Source organism: Rousettus aegyptiacus, unplaced genomic scaffold (assembly GCF_014176215.1).
Source record: "Rousettus aegyptiacus isolate mRouAeg1 unplaced genomic scaffold, mRouAeg1.p scaffold_m13_p_4, whole genome shotgun sequence".
Lineage (NCBI taxonomy): Eukaryota > Metazoa > Chordata > Mammalia > Chiroptera > Pteropodidae > Rousettus > Rousettus aegyptiacus.
This window is the reverse complement of record NW_023416307.1, coordinates 37219676-37244940: the sequence shown is the minus strand read 5'-3', so window position 1 is coordinate 37244940 and position 25265 is coordinate 37219676. Positions and strand designations below refer to the sequence as shown.

The 25265-nt window shown below is 36.0% G+C and overlaps 1 long non-coding RNA gene and 1 pseudogene across 1 annotated transcript; both read left to right on the top strand.

Annotated features, from left to right (window-relative positions):
- The first annotated feature begins 48 nt into the window (after positions 1-48).
- Positions 49-24060, top strand: LOC118601583. The gene is made up of 3 exons (XR_004950340.1): positions 49-3089; positions 21492-21578; positions 22948-24060. It is a non-coding gene; the product is annotated as an uncharacterized LOC118601583 (long non-coding RNA).
- LOC118602377 lies at positions 14540-14658 on the top strand (annotated as a pseudogene).
- Positions 24061-25265: the final 1205 nt, after the last annotated feature.

Here is a 25265-nt window from a genome sequence, read left to right as displayed (position 1 = left end):
GGCTCGCGCCCCCTGCTGGCACCTCTGCGCCGCTGCAGGCGCCTTACGCGCGCGGTCACGCTCCTCGCAAGCCGAGAGGGTGATTCCACCCCCTAGAACAGCTCCAGGCGGGCGGCGGAGGGAATTTGTCCCCGTCCGCTCCCGGCCCTTCCTCCGGACCGCGAAGAAGTAGGAGAAGCTCAGCGTGCCATCCGCCCCCCTTCCCACTCAGCTCCTCTAGGGGACGAGCGAGAATGGCTTTGCACGGGATGGGCCAGGCATATGGCATTTCGAACCTCTACGAGTGGCAGCAGCCAGCTGGGGACAACGAAAAGGGCAACAACTGCGTCATGGTTTTACTGACGTTCACCAAAGAACTTCGCAGGGCTGGGATCCAGTCCACGGGGCAGGAGGGCGACATTTGAAGATCGTGAGTTATTTTTAGGCTTCAGGTGCATTCCTTGACTCAAGAAATCTTGGTGAGATTAATGTGAATTTATAGGGGCTAGGATTAGATAATTTAATTCCTTTTCCAATCTTGAGTTTCTGTGAGCTGATGTAGCGAGGATTAAATAAAATAAGCATAAACAAACTTGTGAACACAGGTTTACAAGTTTAAAAAATGAAGATCTCTGTCCAAGAGTGGTCATAGGTTTAATCTTTTTGACAACAAATTGAGGATAGTCCCAATTTACAAATTAGAAAAAGACTAGATCTTACTCGTTTTTGTAGCCAAGGCACCGGGTTCAAGTGATTGTTAAGTGGATGAATAATTCTCGTGTGGATTGTCACGTGCCCAAAGCCACTTGGATAGTCTTTTTATCCATTTGCTTTTTTTGATTACCACGTGCTTACCAACCAACTGTTGGGTGGTAATGATCACAGACCTTACTCCGGTCCCATCAACTGTCTCCCAGGAGATAAAGCCATATATATATTTTATTTGATAACTAGCTTCAAGTGTATGGCATATCGGTTAGACATTTACATAGCTTATGAAATAAAGTCATATTTAAAGAAGCACTAGTTGGCGAGGCTCAACTTTTATGACCTAAGTTTTGTGTGTGCTGCTCAGCTCAAATAAATGAATGTTTACGAATGCTGGAATGGCCTGAATAAAGTGCAAAGAAATTTAGTGGCGTTTTATCTTAGTATAGTTAGTACCTGGCACAGAATAGGGAATCCATGCATGTTTGTTGAATTTATAAAGAACAATATGTATCGCTCCCTCCTCTTGGCTGGTTCGGCTGTTTCCCAGTCTGATACAGTGGAAGCCACAAGGGGGTGATATGGAACCATTTTAAGTTACTGTTTTGCTCACCCTGCTTTGTGCCAAACAAAATCTTCACGTTCTAGGCTTGTTTTATTCCAAACATGCATTCGTAGTGAAAGCCCCGCCCCTCGCCCCCGCCGTGTATTACTTAAACAAACCCACACTATTTGCACTTACCCAACAAAGTAAATAAAAGATTCACAATGTTTACATGTTGTCTAAAATAAATCTCAAATTGAAAGCAAGGTGAGGTTCTTGGATTGACTGGAGTATGTGTCTAGTTTCATTTTTATATCTCCCTTTTCCTCTTTCCACTTGAGGGTGGTGGCTGCAAGGATAAAATCCTCAAGTGTACGAAGTTCTAGAGTTTGTTATATTCTGTTATAACTTTGACTGGAGGAATGTTGAAGCATCGTTCTTCTAACTTATTGCCATATTTTGTAGCATAGTTTAATTTCTTCCTGATTGGTAAAAGGATACATGTTTATCACATAATGGACAATAAAAATATATGTAGAACAAAAGAAAAATTTATCATAATCCCACAACCCAGAGCTAACCATGGTAACATTTTGCTCAATACCAGTCCCTTATTTTTATATCTATATCCATATAGAATTGTTTTTTTGAAATTAGGATATTATTGTTTCTTATTTTGTAACAGCTTCTCCCCCTGCTCCCGTTTTACATAGCCATAATGTTCCTTTGCCGTTAATGTTATCAGCACCTTGAATTCAAATATTTGTGATCATACAGTTAAATAGTGGATGATTAAGTTGTTTCTATCTTTAAAAAATGTTCTGCTAATTCGGTAAGTAAAATGCAGCATCCCATCTTAATTTGTATTTCTTGTTTTTTTATGAATTTGAATATTTTCTGATGTAGTTATTGGCCATTTGTATTTCTTTTGTGAGTTTGCAGTTTGTCTTTTGCCCGTTTTCCTACAGGCCGTTTATATATTTTTTTAAATTAAACTTTTTAGCTTTTTTCTTGAGATATATGTTACATATATTTCTTTCTAGTTTCTTTTTTAATTTTGTTAATGGCACAAACATTTTCAATTGTGAAAGCCAGTCTATGAATCTTTTTTTATAGGTTATATAATTGGCCTTATGCTGAAATAATCTTTTCTTCTGCCCATATCTGGTTATATTTTTTACTTTAACTTTTTAATCTGAAATTTATTTTGGGGTATGAGGTGAGGAAAAGTCTCTATTTGTCTGTCATAATTCTTTTTTTCTTATTTCTCTTCATTTGTATAACGGCTGGAAATTAAATTTGTAATAACAAATTATCTTGATGCTTAAGTAACTAACTTCCTAGTATTGGTTTTCAAACTTTAGCTGTATCAGAATCATTGGGAGGTCTTGTCAAAATATAGATTTCTCTGCTCTATCTCTGGAATTTATAATTAGATAGGTTTTGGGCTAGAGCCTGAATGGGCTGCATTTCTAACAAGTTCACAGATGATGCTGATGCTGCTGGCTCAGGATCACACTTTGAGAATCACTATCCTGAGGCTTTCTCCACCCACACTAGCCAAAAAGTACTTCTCACTATTCCACAGATAATCTCTCGCTTTTTCTCATCTGTGTATTTTAGCATGTTTCTTCCACCTGCAATCCCTTTTCTTTGTTTCTATCTGTAAGATAAAACTCGTAATTATTTCTCCTATGAAATCTTTGATTTTTCTTCAGCAGGATCTCTAATCACTCTTCAGAGATTTCACAGTATTTGGTACAGTAGGTCCACTTCTCACCAGAGGTGAATTTACTGAGAAGGTATTAAAGCTTAAGCTTCAAGTTCCCTTGACTGCATGAACCTCTTCCAAGATGAGGTACTGAATTCTGTATTTATAATTTTATTTTCCTTTTCTTAATATGGTCCCTTCAATTTGCATAAGCTTCTGTCTTCACGAAATTTGGCTCCACCCTCGTTTGTTCTATCGTCTCTCTACCGACTCTGAATTCTGATGTTATTGTATTCAAATCTGCTCCATCTCCTTGCTTAGCATGGTGTCTTGCATAGAGCCCTATTCATTTATTAAGTAAAATATTTATTGCATGTCTACCTTATGTCCACTGAGCTAAGCATGGTATAAGCAAGATAGACATGATCCTTGCTCTGCTGGTCTTCTTAGTAGGCTAGACAAGACAGGCAATTAAACAGCACTAACACATGACAACTAAACTTATATAAGGTCAGTAAGGCATGTTATGGAAGCACATGACAGGCAGCCTAGCTTGGTCTAAGGAGGATGGGGCAGGTGAAGAATCTAGGTATGCACTTGTTGAATGAATTGATAAACTCTTTACTGATCACCTAGCCTGCTGACACTGGTGCAGAGCTGACTAGTGATGCACTCCTGACTCAGATGTGAGGCAGCAGCTGCCTGTCATAGTCTCAAGTAAGGGACCTCACATCCCCAACAGAGATACCTGGGCTCCATAATTCTAAGCAGAGGTCCTCCAAGCAGCTAGCCCAGTGTTTTCAAAACCATCAAGTCCAGATGTAGCCAGTGAACTTACTGAGACATTTTGCTTTTTAAAAATGAGACAGAGATAATCTTTTAGCTTTAAAAGACTTAATCCATTTCTCCTTCCCTGAATCTCATCTCTGAGAGCCTACCTAGAAGTTATGCTGGATCAAGTTCTCTGCAAGGCTAAATAACTTTTTCACTCAGTACTCAATTTTTGTTTGCTATTAGTCTTTTTTTTTTTAACTGAATGAACAAATGAATGAATGAATAAAATCTGACTAGACTTCCTAATTAGGTATTAATAATGATACCTTCTATAGTATTTGTAAATAAACTACTGACTTTATTTACAACATCTGGGAATGTAGGTTAAGTGTTTTATCCATCTGATAGATTTAAACTCAGACATGTGTACTCGTGAAGATTCGAAGGCTGAATCATGTCAGGAGAGATTGAGATTAATTGATGACAAAAAGGAAGCATATCCCCAGTAAATAGGTATATTTGTTATCCCTAGGAAGAAAACTCATTGATTGTTTAGGTCTGTGGTAGGCATTACTTCCTGTCCCCGTTTGAAGTTAGGAAGAGCCATGTGACTTGCTTCAGTCATTAAAATGTTAGTAGAAGTGTCATGTGTTACTTCTAGGTGGAGGCGTTTCATTTCCAGTGCTCTCTTCTCTAGCCCTCCCTTCCTTTGTCTGGAGAGCTATCAAGACCCATAGCAGACATGACACAGAAAGAAAAACGCCTTGGTTGTGTTGATACGCTTTTGCAGTTATTTGTTATTGAAGAATTACTAATTCTTCAATAATCATTGACTGATATAAGGGCTAAGTTTATACCTTCCTTCATCCAAGGTCTGAGGCTAAAAAACAGAATCTTTAAAATCTATTTTCCGTTATTGTATTTAAATTCAGTTATTTATTCATTTAACAAGCATTTATTAAAAACTACTATTTGCAAGCTAACTGTGATAACCACTATGGAGGGGACAATACGAAAATATGTTTTTAGTTATTTTTATGGCAGTCTAATCAGGCCACACTGAAAATCTATGGAATTTTGTTAGAACTGTAGTTTTCTTGGAGTATTTTCATGTAGCAGTTCTCATATCTTACACCAAGTGGTGCCACATACTTAATGGTAACCATGGGAGCTACTTTTTTCTTTTACAGTTTATTTTTATTATGGTGACATAGGTTAACGAAATCTAGTAAGTTTTAGGTGTACAATTCAACAGTAAGGCATATATATATATATATATATATATATATATATATATATATATATCGCATTGTGTATTCACCACCCATAGTTTCAGAGAGTTTACCTTTTCCAAACTTTGACTAGTACAAACTGAGGAGTGTTGCTTTTCCTGTTGTTGGCAATGGGAGTCAAAAACCAGAAAGTCATTGTGGGTGAAAGTAACGTCACAGGGTGATCTGATCATAAATTCCTAACTGGGTAGGTCATGGTGGGTAGTCACACCCCAGGCATATAACGTTTTAAGAAAAGGCTTGTCTTTGCCTTAAGCAAGCTCCCTCCATTGTTCATCTAGATTAACGTACCTTTGAAATAAACTGGAATCACCCTCAAGAGAGCACATAATCTTAACTATCCTATATTCCAGTCTCTGCTTTGCCTTCCCCCACCTCCGTGTAATCTTTCTTATGTTCTCTCAATTTCAAATGCATAAAAGAAACTGCAAAACTGTTATTTTCCTGAGCATTTGAATTAGAGACCTTGGTCCCCGGCATATGTTGTCAGTTTGGCTCAAATAACTCTTATAAAATTTCTCTTCGGGTTTGGATGTTTCTTATGTAGATATCATAATTATTTGTAATGCTTAATAATACAATAAAAGTGGGTGGATGAGTGCTCTTTGGCGTCTTCCCCAGGAGACTGTATGCTTTGTGAAGGTAAGCAATGAGTCTGCTTTGTTGACTGCTAATCTCCAAAGCCTAGCACAGTGCTGACCCGGAGAAGTCACCTAATATTTACTGTGTGAATGAAGGACAAAAGGAAATGATGCGTGAAATTGGTACCACAGTGTAAATATTTGTACCATTTTTGTTCATTTTGTATGTTCAAAGAATATTTAGTAGTGAAGATTTATTTGGTAGGCATTCTTTCACGTTTTTATTCCCCATCCCCCAAATATATTTTGAAGTGTGAAATCTATTTTGAAATAGGAAAATTGATGTGGAGTCTAAAGGGGAAGGGTAACATCAAAGAAGCTTAGCTTAGTTATCCTTAGAGCTACAGCATTTTCAGGTATTTTGAAACCACTAAGAAAAGAAAAAAAAGGATTTAAGGAGAAACATCATAAGGAATGCAGGTCTTGATTTTTCTGCTCTTCAAAGATGTGAAATCTCTTCGTTTAAGGATTTTAAAATGAATTATGTATTTCTGATTTGCTCATAAAAATGATGAGGTTTGGTATATTCACAAGGTAGTTTATTTGGACAAGAATCTCACTAAATTTATTGTTTCAAATTTTAATCTGCATGCCTTTTGGGTATTTTTCATGGCTTTTATAAACTTTTTCAAACACACACGAGAATAGGGAAAATATAAGTGAACCTTCATATACTTATCGCTCCAATAATTATCAAGCCATACTTTGTTTTCTTTTTTATTTTTTCCTTTTCCTCTCTCACTCATCTTCCTTCCTTCCTTTTTTCTTTTCCTCTTTTTTCTCAAGTATTTTTAGAAAATCCCAGGTCATTTTACTCCTACATACTTCTCTATAAAATATGGACTTTTTTTTTTACATGAACAGTTTCATATTCACACCTAACAAAAGAACATTAATTCCTTAATACCATCAGAGACACAAATTTTTGTCTCACACATTTTGTTTTCTTTTGGTTTGTTCATAAACAAGATCTAACAAAGCTCATAATCAAACCTACTTTTCACGTCTTTATAGTCTCAATTAAGGTGGAAAAACCCCTCCTAACTTCTTTTATATCATTGATTTGTGGAAGATGAGTTTATATTTTTTACTTTCAAATGTTTTAAATTTTATTACAAACATAACTCCAAAGATACACACTTTAAAGAATCTGATATCTTTTAGTCTTTGCTACTTTACAAAAAGCAGGTGGAGTCTCAAAACAAAATAACCAGCTTTATCTTTGTAAAGGTTAAACAAAACCAAGATAAATTGTTGGAACTGAGATTTCCAGATCCCTATCTAGCATATATCTTTCTTTCTTATGAACTAAGTCTTGATTAAACTGGAGAATAAAATGTGTCTAACTTTAAAACTATGTTTTCTAAGCCTCCCTTGAAGATAAGGGTAATGTTAAGACACAGCTCTGTCCAACGAGGTGTAGGGAGAGGTGGTTGTGAGGGTTCTGTTTTTTTTTGACTTCCATGCCAACAACACAAAAGCAGTGCTACTGTTGTGCTAGTCAAAGTTTGGGAAAGGTAAACTCTCTGGATCATCAAAAGCAGCTCTCGTGGTTACTACTGAGTACGTGGCACTGCTTGTGTAAGACGTAGAGGCGCTCCTTCCAAAAGTGGAGGTAAAACAGTTCACCAAAGAAGAAATAGAGATGGCTCTTTAATGTATGGAATAAAAAATGCCCAGGTTAAGTCATAGTAACATAAATTCAAATTAAAACTATCCTCAGCTATCATTTCTCACTGTCAGACTGGCATAAATCCAAAAACCTGAAAACAAACTCTTTTGGAGAGGTTGCAGAGAAATGAGTAATTTCTTGAATGCAAATGATGCAACTGTTGGGGGAAGATTTGGACAATACTAGCAGATGAATTTGCAGACGAATTTACTATTCAGTTGATAAAGCTCAGATATATTGTGGGTTTGGTTCCAGACCACCACAACAAAGTAAATATCACAGTAGAGTAGCATGAATTTCTTGACTTCCCAGTGCATACCAAAGTTAGGTTTACACTATACTGTAGTCTATTAAGTGTGCAATAGCATTATGTCTACAAAACAATGTACATACCTCAATTTAAAAATATTGCTAGAAAATGGTAACTATTATCTGACTTCAGCAAGTTGTGATCTTTGTGCTCATTGAGCATCTTGTCTTGGTGTTTATGAAAATGCAGTATTTGTGAAGCACAATAAAGTGAAGCACAATATATGAGGTATGCTTATATCCAGAAAAAGTGAAATCACTACTTTGAAGAGATATCTGCACTCTTATATTCATTCACTGCAGTGTTATTTATAATAGTCAAGACATGGAAACAACTTAAGTGTCCATCCATAGATGAATGGATAAAGAAGTAGCATATACATATGAAATATTAATTATTCAGCCATAAAAAAGGAAGGAAATCCTGAAATTTTCAACAACACGGATGAACTTCCCCTTATATTTCCTTCTAGGAAATTTATGGTTTCTGGTCTTACATTTAAGTTTTAGTCCATTTTTAGCTAATTTTGTCAGCGATGTAAGTTAAGGGTCCAGTTTCAGTCTTTTACATGTAGATACCCAGTTATCCCACCACCTTTTATTAAAGAGACTATCTTTTTTCTAATGAGTACTCTTAGCAACCTTGTCAAATATTAGTTAACTTTGAATGCATTTGTTTATTTCTGGACTCTTGACTGTGTTCCATTTGTTTATGAGTTTGTTGTTATACCAGTATCATACTGTTTTGATTACCATAGCTTTGATATAGTGTGAAACCAGGAAGTCTAATGTCTTCAGGTTTGTTCTCTCTGAAGATTGCTTTTGCTATTTGGGTGTCTTTTGTGGTTTTACACAAATTTTAGGCTTACTTTTTCTATTTCTGTTTAAAAAAATGCCATTGGAATTTGGATAGTGGTTGCACTAAGTATATTATATATGTAGGTAGCTTTGAGCAGCACGGACATTTTAATTCTTTTGATCCATGAACATGGGATACTTTTCCATTTATTTGTGTCTTCTTCAATTCCTTTCATCAATGTCTTATAGTTTTCAATGTACAGATCTTTCACCTTCTTGGTTAAATTTATTCTTAGGTATTTTATTATTTTTAATGCTATTGTAAATGGAATTGTTTTATTTGTCTTTCAGGTAGTTCGTTGTTTCATTTATAGATAGACTTTCTTCTTTGAATTACTGTTATTGAATTATAGTTTCATACCATTGTAGTTAGAAAAGATACTTGATATAATTTCTCTTTTTGAAATTGTTGAGACTTGTTTCGTGGTCTAATATATGGTCCATCCTAAAAAATGTTTCATGTGCACCTAGGAAGAATGTATATTCTGCTGCTGTTGGATGAAATATTCTGTATACGTCTGTTAGGTTCATGTAATCTATAGTGGTGTTCAAATCCGCTATTTCCTTATAGTTTCTCTATCTAGATCTATTCATTGTTTAGAGTGGAGTATTAAAGTCCCCAAGTGTTACCATTTTGCTGTTTATTTCTCATTTTAGTTCCATTAGTATTTCCTTTATATGTTTCCCCTGCTATCTAAATGTGGAGTTCCTTTTGTAAGCATAAAGCAAAGAGCATCCCCCGCTTTCTGAAAGTTTGTGTTTTGCCACTTCACTTTTACGAGAGATCTACATTAGTACCTATTTTCACTAACTGAAATAAATCCAAGGAGGATTTAAGCTTTTGCAAAAAAAGCCATTACTGCAATAATAGGTATATTTAGGTTCTCCAATGTTAGGTCCATAAATATTTACAATTGTTATATCGCCTTGACAAATTGACCCCTTTATAGTTATGTAATGACTATCTTTGTGTCTTTTGATTATTTTTAGCTTAAAGTCTATTTTAGCTAAAGTCTATTCCTGTTTTCTTTTGGTTATCATTTGCATGGAATATCCTTTTCCATCTCTTTACTCTTGACCTGTGTGTGTTTTTAAAGCTAAAGTGAATCTCTTATAGGTAGCGTATTATTGTTGTTTTTTTTAAAGTCTATTCATTTATTCTGCGTCTTTTGATTGGAGTATTTAATTGATTTATGTTTAAAGTAATTATTGATAGGTAAGGACTTACTACTTCCATTTCGTTAATTGTTTTCTGACTGTTTTGTAGAACATTTGTTCCTTTCTCCCTCTCTTGCTGTTTTCCATTGTGATGTGATGAGTTTTTATGGTTATATGCTTTGACTCATTTATCATAATCTTTTGTGTATTTATGAAGGTTTTTCCTTCGAGGTTACTCTGAAGCTCAAAACATATAAAACATCATATAGTTATCACATCCTATTTTTAGCTAATAATGATATTTATAGATGGCATATCATGTGCTGTCATTTATGGCACTCACTGGGGAATACAAAGTGGAATAAAAGAAAGCCCATACCCTAAAGACCTGATTGTCTTTTGTGTTAGACAAATGTTACCTGGGCTTGAGAGTGTGGGGTGTGAAGTGCTTCTTGGAAGAGTAGTAAGAATCAGCCATGTGACAAAGAAGGGGAAGATTGTTGGCCAGAGGGAATGCATATACAAAGGAAAAGAGAAACACACAAACATGATTTTTGTATTCTTGGAAGAAATGGTTAAAATTGAAGTTGGATGTGTTTTTAGACTGGGAAAATGGACAGGGACCAGGTCCGGAAAGTTTTTGTTTGTCTTACTAAGGAGCTTAGACTTTATCCTGTAGTGAATAGAAAGCCATTGATAAGTGGTGGCATAACCATCAGATTTTCAACTTAATGGTGACTTTTAGCAACAACAGTATGGATGTTTTTTTGAAGGTAAAGAGGAGAATTAGAAGCATTGCATTTCTCTAGGTGACAGATGATAAAGATTTTGAAACAGGGCAGTAGCGTTAAAGACAGAGGAATAGGAAGTATTTAGGAGGTAAAATTGTCAGAACTTGGTGATAATAGAATGTTTGGAGGTGAGGAATTGGGAATGGTATAGAATGAATTCCCAGTGTTTGGCTTATGTGACTGATTAAGAAGTAGATTAATTGGCATAGGGAATACACAAGGGGAGGAAGTCTGGTGGCAAGAGAGGATGATTAGGTTTTGTCTTGTTGAATTTAACATACAATTGGGATTTGGTAGGCAGGTCTAACACTTTGTAGAAGGACTGGGTCTGGGGATATACATACATAAATGATCAGCATTCAAATGTCATGGCTTATGTGTCTAGCATGGGAGATACTATGTCCGATTTAATCATTCACCAATTCCTATTCCAGTGTATTTTCTGCTATTAACACTGACAGGAACCTGTTGCAAGTGATAGAAATCCAATTTAAACAATCTTAGGCAATAGAGTATTGGTTCACAATAACCAGGAAGGAGCAAATACAAGTTGTGGCAATCCGAGGGGGGTGGCGGAGGGAAGTCAACAATATTTTAGAAGCTGATGTAGATACATAAGAGTTAACTAACTTAGCAGACCATAGAAAGCTGAATTCTGTCAACATTCTCCAGTCAGAGATCATTAGGAACACACTTAGAGTTAAACAAAGTTATGTTTACTTAGTTTTCTGATTTTAGTATATGTGCTGCTGAAGTGAGCACTTACTTAGTTTCTGAAGTAATGGAGCACATATCCCCGAGGAATCTTGGAAGCATCCTAATAAAGGAGAACTGAGAAGGAATTCTTATAGGGTTGGGTTTGTGTCGCATGATTCTAAGAAGGGATCAGGGAAGTGGGCTATCATCTGTAGATGAGATATGGTTGAGAAATGGGAGAATTTCAGCAATTGGATATCTCAAATCATTTTTGGGCAGAGACCTAAGGAACCAAACCAGGCTGGGGATGTTATTTGTAACAAAGCAGCAATCACTTAAAAGATTATTAGTCATTTTTTGCAGCTGTGATATGGCCTTGTATAGAAATATGATTTATGTGACCTTGTCCATGTCCCTTGGAGACATTGTTTTATGTTCTATTAGGAAATCACAGTCTGATTCCCAGCAGGGCTGATTTTCATTTTCTTAGATCTAACTGCTTGATAGAGAGTAGTTAGATCTAAGAAAGCATGCCAGTTTTTACAGCAGCATTGTGGAAAGGCTCAAATTAGACACAACATGCATGAGTATGAGTGGGACTGAAATTTTGAGAAAGTCTATAGGAGAATGAAAGTCTGCAGAAGAAAGAAGTTAGGTCTTACTATGGACTGAATGTTTATCTCCCTGCAAACTGCCTATGTTGAAATCCTAACCTCCTATGTAATGTTTTTAGTAGGTAGGGGCCTTTAGGGGTGATTAGCTCATGAGGGTGGAACCTTCATGTTTGGGATTCGTGCCCTTATAAAAGAGACCCCAGAGAGCTCCCTTGCCCCTTCCACCATGTAAAAATACAAGGAGAAGGGACTGCTGTTGTGTATTATAAGCCTAATAAAATGATTTAACTTAAAAATATGTACATATATTACTTTGATATGAGTAAAACATTATTTTGAAATCATAATAACTGAGAAAGGAAGGTAGATGGAAATGACCGAAACCATGAAATAATCTCTCTCTCTCCCCCTCCACCCCCCTCGTCATGCATTTGATTCATTTTTCCTCATATTTATTGGTGCTCAGTGGGGATGGAGGGACTAGGGGCATGGCTACTAGCAGACACACCTCAGCTAGGGATGGCTCCTAGCAGTCTGGACTCATTATTCTCACAGCTTTGCTGATTAAGAGCAAAGGATGCTTCCTCCCAACTTTAGTTAGTATAAGAACAACTTAGACATTTCATTCCATGGCTCGCTTCTGTATCCTTGCAGGCTATTTTGGTGTCTTTAGGACCCTTCCTCCCAATGCATACATACTTAGTGATTATGGGAATATCTGTAAATAAAGATTTTATTAGCTGGCATTTGAAAATATATTTCGTATTCCCGAACAACTTGGAATCGTATAATACATTCCAGTGATAGTAGTTATTACTATTTTGATGAGATGATGAAAGAAAAGTGTATTAGTGACTAGTTTTTTTATACATGTTAACAAAAACACTTGCTTACGTGATACCACATTTTTTTGGCCAACGATGTTCCTTTCTTTGAAGTTGGTCATTGCTATTTATTAGAGGTTTTCTGGAAATGCAGAATCTTCAACTCAGAATCTGAAAATCGTTGTGTCACAATCTGATTTAGTCTGGAGCCTGGGCTGGCTGGCTGGCTGGCTTGCTTGCTTTATTTATTTATTTATTTATTTATTTATTTATTTATTTATTTATCACCAGGTGACGAGGTTGTTAACTATCAAAATGAGTAAATTATAATTTTATTCCTCATTATTTAGTATTTGTGACTGAGTTAAGAAACAGAATCAATGTTTCTCAAAAATTTGTGTGCATGTAAATCACTTGGGTCTTCTTTTTTAAACTTTTTACTCTGAAATAGTTTTAAATATACAGGAAGCTGCAAAGACAATATGGAGAGGTCTGGTGTACCCTTCCTCTAGTTTCCCCAAATGGTTACATTTTGTGTAACTTCAGCACAGTATCAAACCAGGAAACTGACATTGGTACAATGTGTTTGTCTTGTCCTATGCCATTTTATCACCTGTGAAGTTCCTGTAACCATAACTGCAATCAAAATACAGAACCATTCTATAACTACAAAGAACTCCCTTATGCTACTCCTTTAAAATCACATGTACCTCTTTCACCCATACTTACTATTTAACCCTTTGACAGTCACTAATCTGTGTTTCATCTCTGTATTTTTGCCATTTTGAGACTGTTATATAAATAGAATTATATAGCCTGTGACCTTTTGAGACTGGTTTTTCTCAGTCTGCATAATAACCTTGAGATCCATCCAAGTTGTTGCATGCAGCAAGTTTTTTTACTCTTTATTTTAAAATAATTATAGATTAACAGGATATTGCAAAAACAGTACAAAGAATCCCTATGTACCTTTCACCCAGTTTTCTTCAACGGTACCATTTAGATAACTATAGTACAATATCGAAACCAGGAAATTGACGCTGATACAATCCACAGACCTTATTCAGATTTAATCAGTCTTATGTGTACTCATCTGTGTGTATTTGTGTGTGTGTAGTTCTGTGCAATCTTAACACATATAGGTTCATGTGAACAACATCATAATCAAGATTCAGAACTATTCCATCACCACAAAGATCCCTGTGTTACTGCTTTATGGTTACACCTGTGCCCCTTCCATCTCTACCCCATCTCTAACCCCTGGCAACCGTCAATCTCTTTTCCATCTCTATAAGTTTCTCATTTCATGTAAATAGAATAATGCATATGTAACCTTTGAGATTGCCCCCCCCTACACACACACACACTTCCACCATGCAATATAATGCCCTTGGGATTCATCCAAGTTGTTTCATGTATCAAGATTGTTCCTTTTTATTGCTGAGTGGTATTCCATGATATGGAGGCAGCACATATTGTTTAACCATTTCTGCATTGCAGGACATTCTGCTTTTTTTCCAGTTTGAGACTATTACAGAGAATTCTATTATGAATAATCATGTACAAAAATTGTATTTTAAAAAGCCCCAGGCTTTAGACTGAGTAAATCAGGATCTCAGGAGTAAAGCCCAGGCATCGATATTTTAAAAAAGTTTTCCATATAATTCTCATGTGCATCAAGGTTTTAGAAATATGCAAATTCTACAAAAATAATTTGTTAGTAACAGTTATCATTATTATGCACCTACTAGGTGCTAGTCATTGTACTTATTTAAACCTCTTAACAACCCGATGGTGTGCATATTATTATTCTCCTTTTATACATGAGAAGACTGAGAGGTGGGCAAATGGATGAAGGTAGTAGAAAGGCATGAACTTCCTATTATAACATAAGTAAGTCCTAGGGATGTGGTGTATAGCATGGTGCTCATAGTTAATAATACTGTATTGTATATTTCAAAGTTGCTAGTCTATGGCCATGCCACCCTGAACATGCCCAATCTCGTCTGATCTTGGAAGCTGAGCAGGGTCAGGCCTGGTTAGTACTTGGATGGGAGCCCACCTAGGAATTCCAGGTGCTGTAGGCGTTAAAAAAAAAAAGTTGCTAAGAGAGTATTTACAACTATGTGGTGATTGATATTAACTAGACTTATTGTGGTGATCATTACACTATATATGTATATGAATCATTATGTTGTACATCTGGAACTAATATAAAATGTTATATGTCAAATATACCTCAATAAAAACCAAAACTATCTTTTCCTTAGAGATACCTATTAAGTATCCTATATCTTAAATTAATTGTGGTTCAAGAGAGTAAATTTCAGTAGATGTTTCTTATTTTAATTCAAGAAAGTATTTTATAATAAGACTTTAAAGAATCTTACAAGGGGAAAAAAATCCCACGACTCAAGGATTATAAAGAAGAAAGGTTTTTGTCTTTAAAACAATATTTTATGCAATTAGGAAACAAGTGAACTTAATTACCGTGTGAATAATTCAGAGAGGCAAATTAATTGCAATAGGAAAATTTTTGGTCTAGTGTTGTCCTTTATATCCATGCAGTTCACATGATATGTGAAAAGACTTCTGTGTGGGGATGGCCACATTCATTGACCAAGCTACCTTAGTAAAGTGTGCAGACCAGAAGGAAGTAAGGGAGATAGTCTCAAATCTCTTCGAGTAGTTTTTCGGAGGGGCTGTTTCAGTGCTTGACAATACCAGATGCTAGGGATGGTTGGGAGCATGACGTCCATTGAATACCTTAATTATTGGTCCATTGTCAGATGGCTAGAGAGAGAGAGAGAGAGCATAAATGATGGCTTCAGCCTGTGCCTGGGAATTTCAAAGTTTGAGCCTGCCTGATCTTTCCTTCCTGACTGCCTGTCCTATGAAGTTTGGACTTGCTTAGATAGCCCTCATAATCAAATAAGCTAATTCTTTGTAATATACCCCACACATGCTCACATACACACATACATACACACAAAAATGGAAAGGATTAGTGGGAGGAACAATTTTAGGAGTGAGAATCAGGAATTCTCTTTGGATATGCTGAGTTTGAGATGGTTTAGGCCTCCAAACGGAGAGGTCAGGTTGGCACTTAGATGGCTAATAAACACAAGGGCTTGGTGACATAAATTTTGAGATTCAAGAGATGCTTATTTTCAACCATAGATGTCATGAAATTGGATGGGATCACCAGGGAAGAAAGTATATAGAGAGAAAATTGGGGGAACCATGACTAAGTCTTAGATGGTCCAACAGAGCAGTGGAAACCAGAAAAGAACATGAGAGAGAAGCGGCCCCTGAGGAAAGAGAGTGTCATGTCATAGAAGCCACGAGAAAACCATATTTCAAGAAGGGAGAGGCCACATGAGTCTAATGCTGGTAAACCGTTGAGAATATTGGATCTGATTGAAAACAATAACTAAGTGTTAATAAGATATATTATGGAGCACTTTAATAAAATCTGAAATGTCAGTTTTGTCTTTCACATGAGACATTGGGAGGTAGTTATTGTCATTAACATCTCTTTTCTTTATTAGGAACCTAGGCTCCCATAGATTTCCGGGAATCTCACAAGATTAAAGTAGCTAGTCATGGCAGACTGGATTAGAACCAGATTTCTTCATTCCAGCTCAATTCTCTGATTCTAAATTCTGGTTGGCATAGGAATCACATGTAGAGATTTCTAAAAATATAGGTACTTAGGACCTGTCCCAAATATATGTTATCAAGAAACTCTGGGACAAGGGCCCAGGAATGAGCATTAAAAGAAAATAACTACAACTGAATAAGTGGTTCTGACAAGAGGCCAGGATTGAGGATCACTCAGTCTCAGCAACCTTTAAATTAGATTGCCTAAGTTTAAAGTCTACGCATGGTTTAGTTAACCTCACAAAGGTCAGCTGAAACTTCTTTGGCTTCCTCAGGGTGGAAATGCTAATTACCTCAATATGTTAATGTCTCGCTTCAATCTGCTGATGTGTTTTCTTATAATTAGTCTCCTGCTTCTGAATGGAGAAAGCATCTCCCAAAAGACAGTTTTTTTTTTTTTCCTTTGCAATTGAACTTTCAAATTAAACTTAGTTGTCTCATCAGGTGAATTTCCATGACCAAGTCCCCCAAGTTGAGAGTCACTGAGTATATAATGAGTGAGAGGTGGAACCGGTGGGAATGTGTGGAGATGGTCATCTGTAAGTTTCTAAAATAAGGATAGTGTCCGAAACATCAGCACTTTTACCTATTACAAAAGAGATAATTATGTTTTATGGGTAACTGAAAGCAGAGACTCAAACTTATTAAATTCTGAAGTACTTAAAAAAAAAAAATTAGCAGCTTGTTCTTGCATTTTCAGCCCTTCTCCAAGAGGTCCCGCTGTACCTCTTCTTCATCCTGGGAGCAGTCAGTCCAGACCAGAGCAACCGCAGGCGTTACCCTACTTAGACCCTCTTGCATTTGCTATCATTTGTTATTTTGCAATGTCTTTTCCCTCCTCTTCCGCTAAGAGCTGACTGCATATTAAAATAATCTGTGTGCTTAAAAAAAAAAAATGTTGATGCCTATGCCCCTACCTCCAGGAATTTAATCTCCTCAATTGCTACTTTTATTACCATGTGTTTGGACTTCTACAGTAGCCTCCTCACCTTTAGTCTCTTATCAAAGTAATCCATCCTACATAGTCCTCACAAGTTAATCTTTCTAAAATCCATCTTGATGGGTTTAAAGATTAAAGATTAAAAATGACCTTTGCCTTGTCACACATGTACAAAAATTAACTCAAAATGAATCAAAGATTTAAATGTAAGAGCTAAACCTATAAAATTCTTGGGAGAAAACAGGTATAAACTTTGTCACCTTGGATTAGACAATGATTTCTTAGATATGACACTAAGAGCACAAGGAATAAAAGAAAAAAATAGATAAATTGGGCATCATTAAAATTAAAAATGTTTGTGCCTCAAAGGATACCTCATTTCCCACAGATGGGAAGAAAATTTTCCCACAGGTTAGAAGCAAAATATATCCTATAAGAGACTTGTATCTAGTATATATAAAGAGTTATTACAACTTAATCATATAAAGAGAAATAACCTCATTAAAATAGGCAAAGAAGAGTCATTTCTCCAAAGAAAATAGACTGTGGCCAATAAGCATATGAAAAGATACTCGAGAACCTAAGTCGTCAGGGAAATGCCAATCAAAACCACAATGAAATATCACTTCACAGATAAAAGACAGATAATAACAAATGTTGGTGAGGATGCGGAGAAATTAGAGCCTCATACATTGCTGGTGGAAATGCAAAATAGTGCAGTACCTTTGGAAAATGGTCTAGAAGTTCCTCAAACGTTAAACATGGAGCCATATGACCCAGCAATTTCACTCCTAGGTATACTTACCCAGGAGAATTGAAGATCTATGTTTACACAAAACTTGAACTCAAATGTTCAGAGCAGCATTATTCATGATAACCAAAATGTGGAAACAATCCAAATGTCCATCAACTGATGAATAGATGAATAGAATGTGATATAGCCACACAATAGAATATTATTCATCAATAAAAAGAAATGATATACTGACACACGCTACAACATGAGTGAACTTTGAAATTATTATGCTAAGTGAAAGAAGCCTGTTCCAAATGACCACATATTGTATGATTCCATTTATATGAAAATAGGCAAATCTATGGAGATAGAAAATAGATTAGTGGTTGTCAAGGTCTGGAAGGGGAAGGATTATTGAGGGAGTGATGGTTAGGGATGTGGGTATTCTTTTTTAGGTTAATGAAAATGTTCTAAAATTGATTTGTAATGATGGATGCCCAACTTTATGAATATACTAAAAGCCGTTGGATCATACACTTAAAAAAAAAACAGCCTTAGCCTGGCTTTCATAACTATCTACCATTAGGGCTCCTCCTCTGTTCAAACTTCAGTTTTATCTCCTTTTTAAGGTTTCTTTAACAGGCTTTGTACTTTCCTTTTTCCTTGTAATGCCCCATTCACCCCTTCTGCCTGTCACAGCTCATCTTCAAAAGTCCAAAGCATCTCTGCCTATCTCAATATTCACAGTCTTTAAAATGCTCAGTTACAATAGAATGTGAAGAGAACCTTGCCTCTCTCCCACATTCTTATTCCCCAGGTTGCCTCCAATTAATTGCTTTCACCCTCCCATCTTAATTATTGTAAAATATGTAAGAAATATGGTCAGTATGACTTTTTTTTTGAGGGAGGAGAGTTGAAGGTACAGCTTTATTTTTCATTTTGCTTAAGCTGTTTTAAGAATGTTCATGTGTTGAATAATGTGCATCTAAAATCTGACCATCAAGGTCAGGTTGCCCCAACCAGAATATACCTGGGGTGAGAGAAAGCTGGGGGCGAGTGAATCAGGATTCCAGATGTCAGCTTGTAAGAGCTCCTTTTTCAAGTGAGTTGGATGGCAGGCACACAGAGACCATGCTTGAGCTGGGAGTTCTCCCATACCATCTGTTGCTGGCCTCATACGGTGGCCTGTGCGCCTGGTTAGAGGAGGCTGTGGGCCATTCCCAGACAAGACAAGCAGGAGAACTGCCCCTCGGATTCCTTTGCATAGAGTGTCCTCCTTTTCCTTCACTGAGCTTGAAGAGTAATTTCTAGGTGGTGATACTAAAGTTCAAAGGGGAACTAATTGTCCTTAATCACATGTGTTAGTTTTGAAATTTGAATTCTAAGAGGGAAAGCAGGAATATAAAACCCTACTCAGGCAGCAGAAAGAATATTTGACGTATGTCGAAAACTTGAGAATTCCAGAATTGTTTTGGTTACATTTATCTCCCTACTCTAAATGTTCCTGAATTAAGATTTTGGAAAATTATGTAAGTCTCAGGTTAAATTAGTCTAAATGGAAGTTTGCCCAACATCCCAAAGCATTACAATTTTTAAAGTTAAAAATTACTTAAGTATTACATGCTATAGTAACAAATTCCAGCACTAAGGAAAGAAACGTCCTTCGGTATCTGGTTTATATGTTGTGGCATTTAGCTTATCTTCTCTTATGTTCTGTACAACAGAGAAGCAGTACATATATCATGTATAAAGAGTGTGGGCTTTGGGGTTGGATAGACAAATCCAGATTCTAGCCAGGGTGTTTTACCTTGAGTAAATTGCTTAATCTCTCTGAGTCAGTTTCTACATCTCCAATCATCCTGAAAGAATTGTTTATGAGAATTAAATGAGATAATAATTAATGATTTAGCATACAGTGTTTGGCACTTGGTTAAGTTTTAATGATTGAGAGCAAACTAAAGAAGTACATGCAGATATTCTCTTCTTTACTCAACTATTAGTCCTTTTAGAACAGCAACCACATAACCATGTCTTATTCAGTTCCCACGATGGCTAACAGTATAAGAGAAGCTCAATAAATGTTTTGTTGAATGAATGAATGAATGAATGAATAAGGGATGAATAGATAGATGAATGAATGATGGTTTTTTGGCATCCTTAATATAAATGAGTAATAAATTTTTCAACAGTAAGATTTTGTTTTGCATCTTTTTTTTTTCTACGTGGTTTCCTTTTTTCCTGAAATCATTTCGTTTGTTTTATATGAGATTTAAATGAAGCTTTATATGCTCCGGATGCTTCACTTTGCAAGTGTTCCCTCCCCACATTGGGAAGTAAGGCAGTAACTATTTTCTTTTCCTGCCTAGTGATGGAGACTCAGGGGATACAGGATTTATATGTCACAGACTTTGCAGTGAAGTTAGCATTAGAATGTTTAGGCTTCACAGTAATAGAATTAATTCCTTTTTAAAAATTCTGCTAAGTCCTCTTTTCTTCTGCTTTTTTTTTCATGTACAGAAAATCTATTAGATAAAAATCTCCTCTAAAGTTCTTATGTCTTCTCAAAGGAAGCACTTCCCACATGAGAAATTGTATTCTCAATAAGAAACATCAAAATAAATAAACGATCCCAGTGAAAGGCCGAGGCAGATGATCGATGGTGTTATTTAGCTTGCCACAGCCCCCCTTAAAAATTTGTATTGTAAAGTATTGCACATTTGTTCAGAAATATGCATCAACTTATTTGCACAGCTTAAATATTTATAGAACAAACATCCATGTAACTGGTACTCAAGTTAAGAAATTAAACATTGTGAGCACTTCACCCCAATCCATGTATCAATTTCTGATCCCAACCCCTATCCTCTCCCTAGGGATAACTGTTATCTTTCTTTAAAGTTACTCATTTTCTTTATAGTTATATCACATATGTGTGTAATGTGTGCAATATCCGTAAACAACATTGTGCTGTTTGTGCTTGTTTTAGAACTTTTTATAAATCATACTGTGCACTGTATTTTTTTGTATCATGCTTTTTTCTTTTAGCTCAAATTATGTTGTAAGTTACCTAATTGTTGCATGTAGTTGAAATTCACTAATTTTGTTACTGAGGGATATTCCTGTATAAACATACTGTATTTTTTTTGGCTATTCTGCTAGAAATGGATTGCTTCCTATGTACATTTTTATATGTGCATTTTGGTTTATATGTATACATGTTTCTCTAAGATGTATGCCCAGGAACATAATTGCTGGATCACTGGATATGTGTATCTTCAAATTTACTAGATATTATCAATTTTTTTCAAAGTGGTTGTACTGAGTTATGGCCTTACCAGTAATGTATGAGAGTTCTAGTTGCTCTACATTTCTATCAACATTTGGTACTTTTTTTTTTTTTTTTTTTGAGCAATTCTGGTGAGCCAGTATAGTATATATCATTGTGGTCAAAATTTGCATTTCCATGATGACTAATGGGATTTAGTACCTTTTCATTAGCAGTTTAGACTTACTATTTTGTGAAGCAACTGTTTAAGTCCTGCTCATTTTTTAAATTGGATTGTATGCCTTTTTCTCAACAGATTTGGCCTGTCTTCCCTAGATGTTGATAGAAAGTAGAGTTCTGTGGTCATATCCAACCTTTTTGAAAACTGCCAAATGCACTTCAGGTTAGTGTGTGTATGTATGGGGAGCGGGGGTGTATTTAGTCAGTTCTACTTTTTAGATGTTACTTCCAGCAGTTCATGAATTTGCTGCCCTTGAGCCTGGGCATGTGACTTTTAGTAAGATTTGAGTAAGTGCCATCAAGGGAGGGCTCAAGAAGGACACCCCCTGTCACACACACCTGTTATCAGGAGATCATTTAATGGAGGACATCAAAGGTCCATTGCTTGGGAAGGCCTCCAGTTAATTATTACTAGAAGCGGAGGACAGAACATGGCCCGTTAAATTTCCTACATTGGTGAGTCCCCTTTCATCAGTGCTTTGAAGATAGTTAAATCCCATTAGTCCCATTAGTTCATCTAGAAACTAATGTTTACTTGGAAATGAGCCAAATGAGAAGGGGATTTTCTGAAACGGTCCCCTGGGGAAATGCATCTTCCCTTCCCCTAAATAAGGTAAAGATAAAATGGAGGATAGAGAGGAAAGTAGGAGAAAGTTAACTGCAGTTTTTAATAAATAAGCTGCTGGAGCACTTCTGCATGTCTTTAAATATTGTTTTAAAAGAGCTCATGGGCTGATTCTGCAATATAATGACTGATAATTTCTACATTTGAACTTTGTTTTTAATCTAGAGGATTCATCTATTTGTTTTGTATTGTTTTTCTGAATAATACTTGAGCTGGTTAGAATTTTGCAAAGCATTATTCCTGAAATAAATATGGAATTACAGCTTTTGGTAAGCTTTACATAGGCAGGGGTTTGGTTCTCTTGTATTCACAATTATTTTTCCAGAGCCTAGAGCAGTGACTGGTACCTGGCAGGAACTAAGATAGTGATTGAGTAAATGAATGAATGAGCGATTTTTTTTTTTTTTGACACTGATGGGTATTGAAAGCTTATAGCCTAGTAACAGAAAGAAACAAAGACAATGCTTATTATTTTGTGAACACATGCAGGTACACACACTCATTACTTTATTCTGACCATGTTTATGACTTTCCAGGGAAAGAGATACAAAATTTCTGCCCTTTAGAAGATAGTGCATATAAGTAGCTAATGAATCTGAGAATAGTTTTATAATCATAAAACACAAGCAATAAACTTAAAAGTAAGGTTTTAGTTCTGGAGGGTGAAAACGTCTTTTTTCCATTTCTATTTCCTAAGAATCTCTGATGAAGAAATGCCTAATATTATAGGCTGTCTCAAAAATTATGCAAAAGATAAACATTGTTTCAACACAGTTTACCTTGAATTATAATTTAATTCATTGCAAATTAACACATTCTTCACAGCATTTTTTTGCCTGTTGGAAATAACCTCTGAGGCAGGGAGTCTATGGGTGAGGCATAATCATCTTAATCTTTGTGTTCTCAGGGCACATCACCTGCTATAGGATAGAACTCAGTCGTGTTGGTTGAAAGCATGAATCAGTCCTATAAAAAAGTGTTGGAGGAACTGAGGATGATTAACCTGGAGAAGAAGAAGTTTTTGGAGAGGAGACAAGATTGCTATCTTTGGCTATTTAAAGGCTTAACCTGTAGCAGAAGGAGAGCTGAATGCAGACATTGTGGACGTTTTCTAATAGGCAGGTGTTTATTTGTCGTATATCAACAGAGAAACAACGTGATCTTAAAACCAAAAACAGAAGAGAAAAAAGTTTTATTTCCTTTCTAGTTTTATTTTTTTCCAGGGCATTTTTATGAGGCACCTCGTTTCCCTCTATTATTCACTCCCTTGTTTGCTCCAGGGTTCACTGAGTGCGTTCCCTGATTCAGCAGTAAAATTCCAGCTCTCTATCAGCATATCTGCTTCCTGGGAAATGACGCTTTTCTCTGGGTCAGTGCTTACATATTTCAAGGCTTAAGATTCCATGGCTACAGTCAGTAAAGACTAACATACAGTTCTACCTTCGTCTTTACAAATGAGATCTAAAGACATGTGGTAAGACATAAATCAATTTCAGGACTACCTAAACCTCCACAGCACTGCTCCTGAAGCACGGGAATCATATTGCTAAGGACTCCTCACAAATCAGTGTGAAAAGTTAGTCTCTGTAGACAGCACTGAGTCTGTTGCCCTTGGTGTTACTCGTGCATTATCTTGTTACTAATATGTGTGATAACTTGGATTAAAAATATTAGTTGTACCTTGATTTTTGTTTGGATGAAAAGATCTCAATTATTAGACTATTACACATTAATCTTTTCTACTTTAGTTTCAAGCCTCATCCCCTGTTTGAAAAATGCAAGTAATTCAAGAGAAGTGCTATGACTAAGAGACATAGATTCAGACCAGGATTAGAAAGTATCCCAAATGAAGTCTGCCTCTGATTCCTTATATAATATTGGGTAAATTGCCCAATTTGTTAGCATCTAACTTTTTCTATCCATGAAATAATGTTAAAAAGATCTCTGATATTACTATTAGTAATTTTTTTTTCCTGATATATTTCCTCGGGCAAGGGAAACAAAAGAGAAAATAAACAAATGGGACTACATCAAACTAAAAGGATTTTATGCAGCAAAGGAAACCATCAACAAAATGAAAAGAAAACCTATTGAATGGGAGAAGATATTCACCTATGATACATCTGATAAGAAGTTAATATCCAAAATTTACAAAGAACTCTTACAACTCTACACCAAAAATCAAACAACCAATTGAAAAATGGGCAGAGGACATGAATAGACATTTCTCCAGAGAGGACATACAGATGGCCAATAGACATATGAAAAGATGTTCAGTGTTACTAATCATGAGAGAAATGCACGTTAAAACCGCAGGGAGATATCACCTCATACCTGTCAGAATGACTATCATCAGTAAATCAAAAAACAAGTGTTGGTGAGGATATGGAAGAAAGGAAACTCTCGTATACTGTTGGTGGGATTGCAAATTGGTGCAGCCACTATGGAGAACAATTTGGAGGTTCCTCAAAAACTTTTACATTGAACTACCTTTTGACCCAGGAATTGTACTTCTGAGTATTTATCCAAAAGAAAACCGAAACACTGATTGGTAAAGATCTATGTACCCCTATGGTCATGGCAGTGCTATTTACAATAGCCAAGATATGGAAGCAATCCAAATGTCCATCAATAGATGATTGGCTAAAGAAGTTATGGTTCACATATACAATGGAATATTACTCAGCCATAAACAAAAGAAACCTTACCATTTGCAATGACATGGATGGACCTACAGGGTATTATCCTGAGGGAAATAAGTCAGACAAATACAGATACTATATGATTTCACTTACATGCGGAATTCAAAGAGCAAAAGGAACAAACTAAATGAAAACAGACTCAGAGATACAGAGGACAATCTGGTGACTGTCAGAGGGGAGTGGGGTTGGGGGCCTGTGTGAAAGAGGTGAAGGGATGAAGAAGTACAATTTAGTAGTTACAAAATAGTCACGGGACATAGAGCACAGCATAGGGACTATAGTCAATAACGTTGTGATGGCTGTGTATAGAGCCAGTTGGGTGTTAGAGTAATTGGGGGGATCACTTTATAAACTATGTAAATGTCTAACCAATGTGCTGTATACCTGAAACTAACAAAATTAAAATTAAAAAATAATAATGTTAAAAAGAGGAATTTAAAATATTCTTCCTTTCGAAGGGTGGAGATATGCTTAAAAATTCTTGGCATGTAAATATTAAATTGTCCCCCAAAATAAATAATAT